The 12,031-nt window shown below is 38.3% G+C and overlaps 1 protein-coding gene across 6 annotated transcripts in view; it reads left to right on the forward strand.

Annotated features, from left to right (window-relative positions):
• The window catches only part of SGMS2 (sphingomyelin synthase 2), a 40,457-nt gene that overhangs the window by 2,658 nt on the left and 25,768 nt on the right, over positions 1-12,031 (forward strand). Inside the window, exon 2 of one of the 6 annotated variants that reach the window (XM_078376568.1) lies at positions 1,830-5,327. The exons of 4 other annotated variants lie outside the window; for them this stretch is intronic. The gene's annotated coding sequence lies outside the window, so the exon portion shown is untranslated. Of the gene's footprint in view, positions 1-237; positions 5,328-12,031 lie in introns of those variants that run through there. One more of the 6 variants, XM_078376566.1, reaches the window with a different exon arrangement.

Below are 12,031 nucleotides of genomic sequence, written 5' to 3' on the forward strand. Positions count from 1 at the left end.
GGTGAACCTAATAGCATTTGTTTTAAAACTGGTTTGGGCTAACAAGCATCTTTTCACACTAACAAATGTCTCAACTTCGTTATATTTATGTTCTCTGTTTTAGTTTCTGCCAATGCAATCCTATTCAAGTCTGCAAGTAAATCCTCTGCAAGTTCAGCGGGACTTCCGAGTAAATGTGTAGTACGTTGCAGATCAAAGTGCTGAAAAGTTAATTATTGATTAGGCTAGAAGGAGGTTGCCTTACATGGAAGTTGTTTGTAATTTCCATAATATGAAAATAGTATTCCAGAAATGTTTTCTTTATTGAGAAATTGATAATTCTTGCTGGAAGGTGTTAGCAGGATTTGTACATTTAACAAACTTTTCTTGAGAAAGTCATATCCTGATTGAAGGATCTCTTATAAACCCTGGAAAAGACTCTTACTAGTTTATACTAGGGCTTTGTTAATAGTATGAGGCAATTCTGTAATCCAGATAATTTTCAATATTTTAATGCACAGTAATAACACAATAAATGTTAAAACTAATGGTCCACACAGCATTTTTATGCAAGGCAGTTTACCATATAAGCCAATATAAGCAAAACTACGAGGTGAATTGTAATTTACTTTGAAACGGGACAATTAGGTTTTTGGTCTGTTAAAACTTCCTATGATTTATAACAGTGTTACTGTATTTCCATTACTCAGTTTTTTTTAGAATCTCATGTGGGGAGCTGTTAAATTTGTACATTAAAATTATTGCCTAGATAGCTCAGTGAGTTGGAACACATGAATGGGGACCTTGATTCTCCACTTGCCTCTTGTGAGAAAAACCAGCCTTAGTAGCATTGGGCAAGCTGGTACTAGAGCACCATCAGAAGAAGGGAGTAGTAAATGACTTCTGAGTATTCTATAGCTAGGAAACCCTGACGGGCATTGTCATATGTCAGAATTGCCTTGAGAGCAGTAGATAATGTTTGACAATAACTTGATTAATGGTATTGGGATATAATTTTATTGGGACTGTTGAGAGTTTCACTTTGCTTGCTGGGTGTCAAAGGGTAGCAGTAGGTTTCTAGACAGAGTTTTTCAATCTAACCTGTGTGTTTTTGAGTAAAAAGAATTGAAATCTGTAATGATTGACATTACTGCTTTAAGCAGTTTACTTCTATGAGTACAACATAAGCACGTGATATGAATAATTTTGTGGACCAGCATTTCTTAGAAGACTACCAGTGTGCCTTACTGCTGTAGCATGCCTGGTAATACCTGGCTTGAGTGCCCTGTTCCATGGTTGTGCCACAATCTTCTGCTTGAACCAATGCAAGCAGCAGTAGCACCGACCCCACCCCCAAAGGAGGGGCATGTAGAAACAAATAGGAGCAAAAGCTAGAGAGCAAAGCCCTATCTTGTAAAGTTGGAAGGGAAGAACTGAAAGTAAAAGAAGGATAGGGAGGAAACAGACCACAAACTGATAAGAATTGCTGGTTGAGTATGAGGCAATGAAAAGATAAATTAGGGGAGGGAATAAGTTAACTTTAGATTTTTATTGTTCCAAATTTCAGTTTGCAAATAGCCATATGGCTTTACAAATACTCAAATTAGTGAAAGAAAACAGCAGAGAATGTGAAGAAGAAAGTGAGAGGCAGCCATGGGTGCTGTTTCTTCTGGTTATGGCTGTGGCTATCTGCTTCACATCAGAGGAACCTGCCATAGGGCCAGTGTCTGTAGACATTGTAGCACTTGTGTTTGTGTATAGGACTGGGCAGATTGGGGATGGGAAAAGGTGTAAGTGAAGATGACTGGGCTAGAGAAGATTTTGACAGGGATATCTTCCTTCTTTGAAAGGAACCACTTTTGTCTGAAGAAAAAGTGACAGCTGGGACATTGAGGATAAAAGAGGAAGGCTATTATTGGAAGAATGAAGAAACAGCAGGAGGAAGAGAAAGAAACTGGCAGTTGGACTGTGAGTTAGGTGGAAGTTAAGCGAAAGAAGAACAAAATACAGGAGAGAAGTAAGAAGACTTCAGGATAAAAGGGAGAGAGGAAAATATAAAAGGTCTTCACTTAGAGCAGGGGCTGGTATCTGGCACCCTCCAGATGTTATTTTTTGTCTACAACTCAAGCAACGCTAGTACAGTGTTGAAGAATTATGAGAGTTGCAGTTTAAAAGCCTCTGGGCCACCCCACTTTACAGTCTCTTTATCAGCAAATTCTATGCTGAATGAGGAGGCTGTGCTCCCTATTATAGTGCTTCCCTTTTAGAAAGAAATCTTTGAAAGAGAGAAATTATATATTGTTATAGTATCACTAATTATCAGCAGAACAAAGCAAACTCTGCTTCTACCTGACATTATTTTGTGGCTTGCTCTGCTTCTGCACCATAATTTTGTGATGGTGAGCCTCAGACATTTTTCGCACTCTCACCAGCACTGGGCTGGTGTGGGGTTAAGAGTAGAAGGTTGAGAACGTTTGTTGACAACAGTATTTTGTAAGATCAGAGGATTAGTTATAAAGTGAAGGTGATAAGACAAGCTAAGAAGATACATGTTAATGTACAACCAACAAAAATGTCCTCTTTGATGAGCCTACCTTGAACTGTTATCAGTGTACTGTATTCCCAGAATATTTTTCCCCTATTTAAAACACTGACTTTTAACCTTGGCTATATGTTCTTGAATTAGCCTGCTTTCATACCATAAAAATCCTTCTGATTAGCTCGTTGACTTCATTTAAATAACTTAGAATTTTTTTATAGGAACGACAGTTTATGCTTTGATTGTTTTGCTTTATATTTTATAGGGAACTTACCTTCTGGGGAATAGAGACTTTATAGTGATAGACACTTGTAATCATTCAGTGTATTTTTAATTAACTTTTATGGTTATTATGCATCTTCTAGGACTTAACCTTTTAATTAAATGTTTTTAAAACCTTCGTTTGGAAAAGTGCAATAATACAGTGGTGCCTTGACTTACGAACTTAATTGGTTCTGGAACTCCGGTCATAACTCGAAATGGTTGTAAGTCAAAGCACCATTTCCCATAGGAATGCATTGAAATGCAATTAATCTGTTCCGGCCAAAGGAAAAAAATCACCAAAACAAACAGAAAAACCACTGCAAGACTGCAACACGATTATTCCGTTCTGGCCGAGGGGAGGGGGAGAAAAGCAAACAAACAGTGTGAAGACCCCTCGGAAATGCAAAAAAAGCAAAGCAAAAAGTATACAAACCGTGCAGGACCCATCGGAAATGCAAAAAAAGCAAAAAGCAAACAAACTATACAAGACCAATCAGAAATGGGGGGAAACCCCCCAAAACAAACAAACCCTGCAAGACCCATCACAGCATAGAAACATAATTCTACCACCGAGCCCAAAACCACGCTGCAAAACCCACCTAGAACAGTTTTTGAAAGTAGAAAGCAGCACCTTACTTTACCAGGCAGTCCGAAGCCGCCTCTAATCGCACTCACTCTAACTGCTGGGGCGAAAGAGCTGCAAAGAAGCAGCCTCTTTGCCACCGATGGTTAGCAGTTTGAATTCCCCACCTTTTTCCATGTCTTTTTTTTTTTTGGTTGTAACTCGAAGCTCTGGCCAGAAGTCGAAGCAAAAATTTGCGGCTGGAAATGGCTGTACAGTGGGGTCTTGACTTGAGAACTTAATCCGTATTGGAAGGCGGTTCTCAAGTCAAAAAGTCTGTAAGTCAAGTCTCCATTGACCTACAGTGCATTGAAAACCGATTAATCCCGTAACAGGCCGTTTTTGTTCCATTTTTTGTTTTTTCTGGTCTGTAAGTCAAATCTCAGTCTGCAAGTCAAACCTAAATTTTGCGGCCAGAGAAGTCTGTAACTCAAAAAGTCTGCAAGTCAAGCCGTCTGTAAGTCAAGGGTCCACTGTACTGTATGTTGGGATGTTCGTAAGTAGAGGCACCACTGTAGCTGAAAACCTGAATTGCAGCTAGACCAGGCCCACTGAATCGGTGGAACTCACAGAGAAGTGGGCTCACCAAATTCCCACTGATCCAGTGTGTCTACTGTAGCTGCAGCGTACTATACTATGCAACAGGATTTCAGCCATTGTATTTCATATGCAGTTTTTGGGTTGGCTGCAAAAGATCATGAGCTAAAAGAATGTAGGTGCAAGCTCTTCTCCCCACACAGTTGTGTGAACAGTCATGTAGTGTTGCATTAAGCAGGTTCTGTGACAGTAAATCTTTGGGTTTAGTTCTCTTGCACCACCAATTGTAAAATAACCTTTTTGGAAAGAGAAGACACTTCAGACATCCGACACTTCAGACATCCGATCCAGTGTTTCTGTGCACCATGCAAATAGAGTAATTTCAACACCCTAATTTTTTTTCTCATCTCCTCAGTTGCTCTTTGTAACATCTTGCATAACAAAAATGTCAGGAGATATTGAAACATTATTCCAATGTGTCCATTTGATTGGCCTGATGAAAGTATTGTCTCAATAGAAATTCTGGAATTTTTGTTCTGGTGAACAACATGGTGTCTTTTGCTTTATCTGTGGCTTTTTAAAGTTCCTTACTCCACAAGTAACTTTCCTAAAAATCCTAGTCTAGTCTTTTGTCCTGGAACTTCTGGTTTGATTTGATGGAGCAGTGTACATTTTGTAATGTCGGAATTGCTGCATAGGTTCATCATATCCTCCCTCCCTGAGAATACCTTATGTAGGCTAATCACCTTTCTGTATCAGGGTAGCTGCATCCATTTTTGCATCGCAAGATGCATGCTTCTTTATAAACAAGTGTCATTTTGTGTATATGAAATTATAACATGAGAAGCAGCCATAACGGTTGCAACCACTGAGAGCAATTATAGTTACAAAAATGGTAGTGTTCTGTAGAAAGTGGTTTGAAGACTGCAGCCAAATAATCACTTAATGCTTTCTGTCTGCCAGAACTATCTGCAGAGTAAGAATGGAAGCTTAGTTACCTATGCCAGCTTTATGTCTCTTCCCCTTTTTCCTTAGACATTCATATGCAATGAAAGGGGGGCAGGGACAAAAGTATGTACGTATTTAAATTACCCATTGCCTTTTTGTCTCACCTTTCCTCCAGTATTCTCAAGATGGCATACATGGCTATCCATTTCTTCACTTTATCCTCACAACAATTCTGTGAGGTTGGTCATGCTCAGAGACTGAGACTCATAAGTGAGGTTGATGGGCAAGTGGGAATTGTAAGGTCTCCTGAATCATACTCTGTCGTTCTGTCCACTACAGCATCCATTCTCAATGGGGTCCATATGGCCCCCTGGGGGCCCTGGCGTATTTGAAGGGGGCCGTAGACTGGAAACAATTGTACACACATCACCTTATAAGGTTTGTTAAGTGACTTATCCTGTACAGTATTTAATTCATATTGTGTTTATGGGTATGGCCAAAAAAAGGTTGAGAATAGCTGCACCATAGCATACTGGTTTTGGTAGATGGGTTATTTAGGAGACAAATGATTTAGTATTGTTAGGGTAAAACTGGTATAATCTGAAATCAAGTCAGCCCACCCATGTGATCTCTTCAGACATTATTGAAAGTGCATTTATGGAGGAGGGAGCCACTGCTTTCTTGATTGGTGTGATAGTTGAATGACCCATGTTTAGTCTAAGCTTTATTTGAACCGTCCAAACACTTTGAGATAAAGATCAGAGTGATTATCATACAGTATTTTAGCAACACTGAGTTTCTGCTGATAATTTAAAAGCTCTCTGATTGGGGTGAACAGATTTTTACTTCCTTTTTAAATTAAAATCTGGATTCACTTGAACGCAGGTACAAAATAGCATCTTGGTCAGTCAGACACTTTGAATGAAAGCAACTGCCATTGCAGAAATTTTGAGGAATGCCCTATTAGGAGAAATAGCAAACATATTCTGTCACCTTATTTATTTATTTATTTATAATATTTTTTAGGCACAGCATTACCAGCATTACGCGGCATACAACAATATTAAAACTTTAGAAAACATTAAAACCATTAAAAATTGGCAATATAATAATACTCTATATTAAAACAGGCAATTTATCATTAATAAATCCTGCTGCTTATATGGCCAACTAAAGGATACTACCCTGTTTCCTCGAAAATAAGACCTAACCTGAAAATAAGCCCTGGTATGATTTTTTTAGGATGCTCATAATATAAGCCCTACCCCAAAAATAAGCCCTAGTTAAGTGAAATCCTGCCATCCACCATTGTGCAGCAACAAGAAGATGACATAACTGTATTTGAATAAACCTAGATTGTTGTACATGAAAATTTTTTTAAAATCACCGGAAAATAAGCCCTAATGCTTTTTTGGAGCAAAAATTAATATACGTAAGACTCTGTCATATTTTCGGGGAAACACAGTATTAAAGACTAGTACATTTTATTTGGTGTTAACTTTCATGGCTTGCAACCCATTTTATCAAATGCATATAGTAGATCCTCCATTACTTTATTTGTCCTAACTTAGTTTAGTTTCAGAGAAGTCTGACTTAGCTGTAGTTTGTAAGGTTGAAAATAGTTTGTTTTTATTGACTTCCTAAAGCTGCATCTGACTGATAATTTTTTCAGCCTAAGTACTATATTTATGGCTCTGTTTTTCCAGAGCCAGCTATACTATATCATTAATACTGTTATCTGCTTTTTGTCTTGCTTACCAATGGCCAGGTTGCTAATATGTTTAACAGTTTAAGCCTTGAATTGAACTTTTATGTCTTTGTTTAAATCTGCTTATTCCTGATCATTCCTTGGGACTGAATGCTCTTTTTATTTTCCTTTTCTGAATGAGGTACTTTAGCTTTCTAAAGGCTACTCTTTATTTAGCTGGTTTTATTGAGGTTATTTGTGGTAAAGTTTGGTTTATCTAATTTTAGTAAAATTAAGGTGGTCTTTACATAATATTTGAGAACAGATGATATGTGTGGGGGCCATGACACTTCATTTTAATATGGATACAGTACTGTACTGCTATCTGCCAAGCAGATGCTGGGAGGGTGACTTTTAACAGAGATGTTGCTGTCTCTGCAGACCTCAGCCTGTTAGGAAGATTATTGTACCATGGACACTACTGTCCCAGATTATTCCAAAGGACATCACAAATCACAGACAGTACTGTCGCAGCAGATGCCTTGAGATTCATTTAGGAACTAGAACAGGCATTGATGGGAAAGTTTCTGCAAGACAGATGAACTACTGTTTCCTCAGAACCGCATCTGCTCATATAACTGGCAACTATACAGGCTTCTGCTGCTCATCTGTGAGCTGAGATGGAGGCTGTGTTTATTGCTAAGTGAGCCCTATTGAACTGAATAAATGTGCATAAGATTTTGCTGGTAGGCAACAATCTATGGACTCTTGTGCAGGAAAAAGGCTTGCCAAGTTCAGCACAACATACTGTACTGTTAAATAAACATGTATGGGATTGCACTGTACTCTTGTAGTCTAAAGTAAGCCTGTTTGAAAGTAAATCTGATTGAATTCAATTTGCTTTACTTTAGAATAAATATGATGAGGATCACTATCGAAAAAGCATAAGCTGTACTCTCTTGTCATTTGTATGGGCATTTGCATTTCCCCCATTTTCCTTGCTTACTGTAGTGAAACCTGAATGCTTAGCTTGTAGTAAAATGTTTCTTGATTCATGGATAAATGGGCATCATATTCAGGAACTGCTGAATAGCTCGGTGGTTGAGGCATCAGGTTGCAGAGCCAGAGATGGGGAGTTTGATTCCCCACTGGGCCTCCTTGGCAAGAGCTGGATTCCATGATCTACAGTGACCCTTCCAGTTTTGTGTTCTAAGATTATGATGATGAGGATATAGTATAGGCCCACTGAATCAGTGGAACATATGAAGAAGTTGACTCAACAAATCTCTGTGTTTCACCAGCTTTCTCTGGTTGGGACTTGATACACTAAGTAACAGTGGTCTCATAAAATAGAGCTATCATTTATAATCCCGATTCTGTAATGTAATCTTTGAACTATAACACATTTTAAATTAAATTAAAATTATCATCACAAAGGATTTTTTAAAATTAGAACATTTTAACAATAAAATAAAAGAATCAGATTTGAATAACGTTTTTAATTCATTTCTGTTTATTTGCTTTGCTTATTAGACCTTTTCAGTTGCTCTTTGGCAGTTTTTAAATAGTCAGAATTTGTTGAGTCAATTCATTTGTTAGTTCCATTGATTCAAATGAGCTTACTGTACTTACTTAAGTGTAGTAAGTTGCAACTGGAGTAGACCCATTTGAACCAGTGAAACTTATGGGAGGAATTGACTTAACAAATCCCCACAGATTCAGTGGTCGTACTCTAGTGTGATTTACTATGCTAAGCAATAGGATTTCAGCCAATATTTATTTAAAATATGCACACCTTTCCTTTCTACTCAAGAAAACCCAAGGTAGTGTACAAAGTTAATCCAAGCAATATTAAAAACTTAAAACAACAACGAGAATTGCAATATTGAAAAAAAATTAAGCATATCAAAGCCAGTGGATAAAAACAGTTTAAAATAGTCCTAAAATGCATTAAAACCCCCCAACAAAAACACAGGATCGGAGGAAAGGTATTTCTCAATGGCAATTTATTGCTTGTGTGCCCACAGAGAGGGCTTTGTATGCCAGCTGTGGCACGCATGCCGTACGTTCACCATCACTGCACTATACCAACAATGAACCTAATAACACAAAATAAAAATAAAACAACCAACAATTTAAATAAAATAGTTAAAATAATATAGTATAACGCAAGACAGCAAGATTGATAGTATAAATATTGAGACCACTTATTGTAATTAGGTGTTGTAATTAAGACATTGTAAGGCCTGGAAAGGCCTGCTGGAAAAGTCATGTGTTTAACAGTTGCTTAAAAATTCCCAGTGAAGAGGCCAGACAGATTTTGGGTGGGAGCTTGTTCCAGGGCTAAGGAACAACCACCGAGAAGCCCTGGCTTCTGGTTCTCTCTTTCCAGGCCTCTCTCGGGATCAAACTCTCAACCGCCCAGCCTGGAATTATTATAGTACTGTATTCATGTATTTTACATATATATCAGTCCTATGATGATTGTGGCAAAACTGAGTCTATTAGTTATAGAAAGTATGCACATATTTAAATGCTTTCCTAAAACTGCTATTTAATGTATTTCGGCCCTTCCATTTGCAGATAATGTGAGGAGATGGATGTGTGCACCAATTTTTCAGTCTACGTCCCTGTGCAATCCCATACTATTGTCCCTACTGTACATTATTTAAAAATATTTAATGATAAATATATGCTCTTTTTTATAAATTAACATTGCTTTTGGACCTAATATGGCTAATTCTTTTAAATTTTTATTTCCAAATGTAAGGATACATCAGATATTTGAACCTATTTTTTATTCTTCAAATACAAATAGTATATCTATCTGGTTCCCAGTTAGCCCAACAGATAATGCAAAATAGACTCAAAGACTTTTTGAATATACCCTTTTTTCACTAATAAAATACTGAGTACTGCTTATAGGACTGTGAAGAAGTTAGTTTTACAGAACCTTGCTAAAACCAATACTTGCCAGGATCTCTATAGCCTGTAATTTTGATTTTAAACGTGACATGGTTTTGTCTGTCCAGATGAATATAGCTTTTTTTGATACATTAAAAAAAGAGAATCTTCATAAAGTAATGGAATCAGTTGAGCTCTTACAGTTAAAGCTAATGCTGTGTATGTGGGAGGTCAGATTCTGATTATAGCATACATCCTATTTTAGCAGGTGATGGTGCTCCAGCAGTTACGGTGTTGAATGAAATATTTCAGGAACTTTGGAAACTATTCTGGGATATCTCTTTCCCTTGGCACTTCTTTTATCTTGTACTAATTGTGAGGACAAGTTCTGTAAACAATACATGTATAACTCTGGGAGGAGGAAGTCAGAGAGGCATAGCATATTAGACAGCCAGAATGGTTATAACCAACTCCTGTGGTTGGTTAGTTAGAAGTGCTTCCCCTTTAAAATTGGGAGGGGTACTCTGGTGTGTAACCATTGTGATGTAGTGAAATGGTTCCCAACCTTTTTAACACCATGGACTGGTTGGGGAAGGTGGGGCACCCCCCACGCTCGTGCGCATGTGTGAAGGAATGGGCACACAGGTGCGCGCACTCGCATACATGCACAAAGGGTGGGGGCTCTTACGTGCACTTGCGAAGGGGTGGGATGGTGCTCGCACGCATGTGCAAACAGGTGGTGCAGGGGGCAGGAGTGCATGCGGGGTGGGGGTGAGAGATCTGTCTCCGCGGTCCGGCCCAGGCCATGGACTGGCACCGGGCCACGGACCAGAGGTTGGGGACCCCTGATGTAGTGGATAGAGTAACAGATTAAGACTTAAGCAACCTAGGTTTGAAATCTCACTTGTCCATGGAAACTCACCAAGGTGTGTGTGTGATCTGGTAAAACCAGGGCTTAAATATTTCACTTATTTTGAAAGCCCTGTTAGGGCTGCTGTAAATCATTTCTGATGTGATAATACATAAAACACACATGCACTCTTGCATAACTGTGCATAGGATTATGTGTGGTTTTGTTTTGCTGTTTGCATTTCTTTTGTGAGGAAAAAGGAAATTAAACCAATAGTGTAGCCTTCCACATGCCAAGCTGCCTTGAGATAAGCTGCTACTGATGATTGCTAGTGGAAAAGATAGTAAGCACATTCTTTGTTAAGATGGTTTGCAAAGGTCATTTACTGTCCAAATGGATTGATGGAGGAAGGGTGCATTGGTGATTTCTTTTGTGTCCTAACGGAAGGCAGTTGAAGTTGTGATTTGATGCAGCTTGGACCAAACTTGAAATTAGGCATTTAATTACTTGCCTGTGGTGAGGTAGGAGTTGCTGCCAGCTGAGCAAATGTAGGACTTTTGCAAATTGGAAGAAAATGTTCCCATATTCCAAACGCGTTGATGTTCTGTGAATAACTGATTGATGTACTGAGATCTGGTTAAAAGTTATGGGTTAATACTTTGCTTAGATTTTTCCAAATGTGATTTGATCTGTCAGTGTGTCATGTACTGTAGCTGGAATAGTTTGTATTGCACCCATCCACTGCATTTGATGTCCCCTCTGTTTTAATTCCTTCACAGCCTCCTGGTGAGTAAGTCTTCTCTAACTCCTGCTCAGCTTTCTGTTGTCATCAGGAGCTCCACTTATGCCCTTTTTTGCAGGTGCATATTTACTTTGGTTGCAGAGGGCAGGATTATGACAGTTGGCTGGAGTATTTTCAGGCATTTAACCTCAAGGTGCTTTAACTTCTCCTGTTCTAAAGTATATTTCTATACATGTTTGTTTTCCATTTAAAATAAAAATAGCAAGAGAATCTAGATTTAACATATAGCCTGAGGGGGTATCCTACCTATGGCTGTTTCTTTGTGGATTTAGGCTTTCCTTATCAGCACTGGCTGGTGCAACTGTTAATAAACATATTGTATATCCCATGCACAGCTGATTCTTAAAAAATTGACATCCTGCAAATCTGCTATGGCCTTTTGGTGAAATTTAAGTTCCTTAAGGGCCTTATGCAACTAAACCTGTAGCTCCCCATCCAGCTAGGAATGTGTTTAGGAGACTTTTTCCACATGTACGTAGTGCCCTTAATTAGACAAATAAACCATTCTGTATGGTAATTTAAATGGTGGGTAAATTCCCCATAATTACTATTTTGCATTATTTTCACTTAAGTAGCAGCATGCAGCTATACACTGTAATTCTAGGGAGGTTCCTTCCAGTAATCGGATTGTGTGAACCTCTTTATGAAAGCCAAACATGACAGCTAAAGATACCTGGAACTGCAAACACTTGTGATTCAAATCTGTGTATTTTTTTAATGCAGAGGATATAGCCTTCTTAGAGATGGCAGTCTAGAAATTTATTTATTTATTTATTTATTTATTTAGTTAGTTAGTTAGTTAGTTAGTTAGTTAGTTAGTTAGTTAGTTATATTTACCCCGCCCATCTAGACCAAAGGTCTACTCTGGGCAGCAAAGTAAGTATGATAGCTGGTAGAAA

The sequence above is a fragment of the Pogona vitticeps genome, chromosome 5 (assembly GCF_051106095.1).
Source record: "Pogona vitticeps strain Pit_001003342236 chromosome 5, PviZW2.1, whole genome shotgun sequence".
Classification (NCBI taxonomy): domain Eukaryota; kingdom Metazoa; phylum Chordata; class Lepidosauria; order Squamata; family Agamidae; genus Pogona; species Pogona vitticeps.